At 63.7% G+C, this 526-nt stretch overlaps 1 protein-coding gene across 1 annotated transcript in view; it reads right to left on the reverse strand.

Moving 5' to 3' along the window:
* Positions 1–526, reverse strand: part of AKNA (AT-hook transcription factor) — a 15,045-nt gene that overhangs the window by 7,347 nt on the left and 7,172 nt on the right. The window lies entirely within an intron of this gene.

Genomic DNA, 526 nt, shown 5'->3' on the forward strand with positions numbered 1-526 from the left:
AGCTGGGGCAGCCCCCCCCGGGCGGAGGAGGGGATCGAGGCTGGGGTGAACCCCCCCGCTGTGACAGTCCCGGGGCTGCAGCTGCGAGAAAACACAAGGACAAGTGACACTGCAGCAGCGGTGACACCTGCGTGGGGAAGGGGCTGTGGGGGACAGTCCCCCCAGAACCAGAGTGTGAGGGCGGTGAGTGGGGCAGGGGACACGGATCAACACACCTGTGAGGTGTGGGATGTGGGATGTGGGATATAGATCAAGAAAACTGCGAGGTGTGGGGCTGTGGGATGTGGATGAACACATCTGTGAGGTGTGGGGCTGTGGATCAGCACACCTGTGAGCTGTGGGGCTGTGGGATATGGATCAACACACCTGTGAGGTGTGGGGCTGGGATCAGCACACCTGTGAGCTGTGGGATGTGGATGGACACACCTGTGAGCTGTGGGGCTGTGGGATGTGGATGAACACACCTGCAGCTGGTGAGGCCGGGGCTGTGGCCGGGGCTGGGGCCATGCCCAGCGCCGCCGTCCGT

The sequence above is a fragment of the Geospiza fortis genome, unplaced genomic scaffold, assembly GCF_000277835.1.
Source record: "Geospiza fortis unplaced genomic scaffold, GeoFor_1.0 scaffold85, whole genome shotgun sequence".
In the NCBI taxonomy this organism is placed as follows: domain Eukaryota; kingdom Metazoa; phylum Chordata; class Aves; order Passeriformes; family Thraupidae; genus Geospiza; species Geospiza fortis.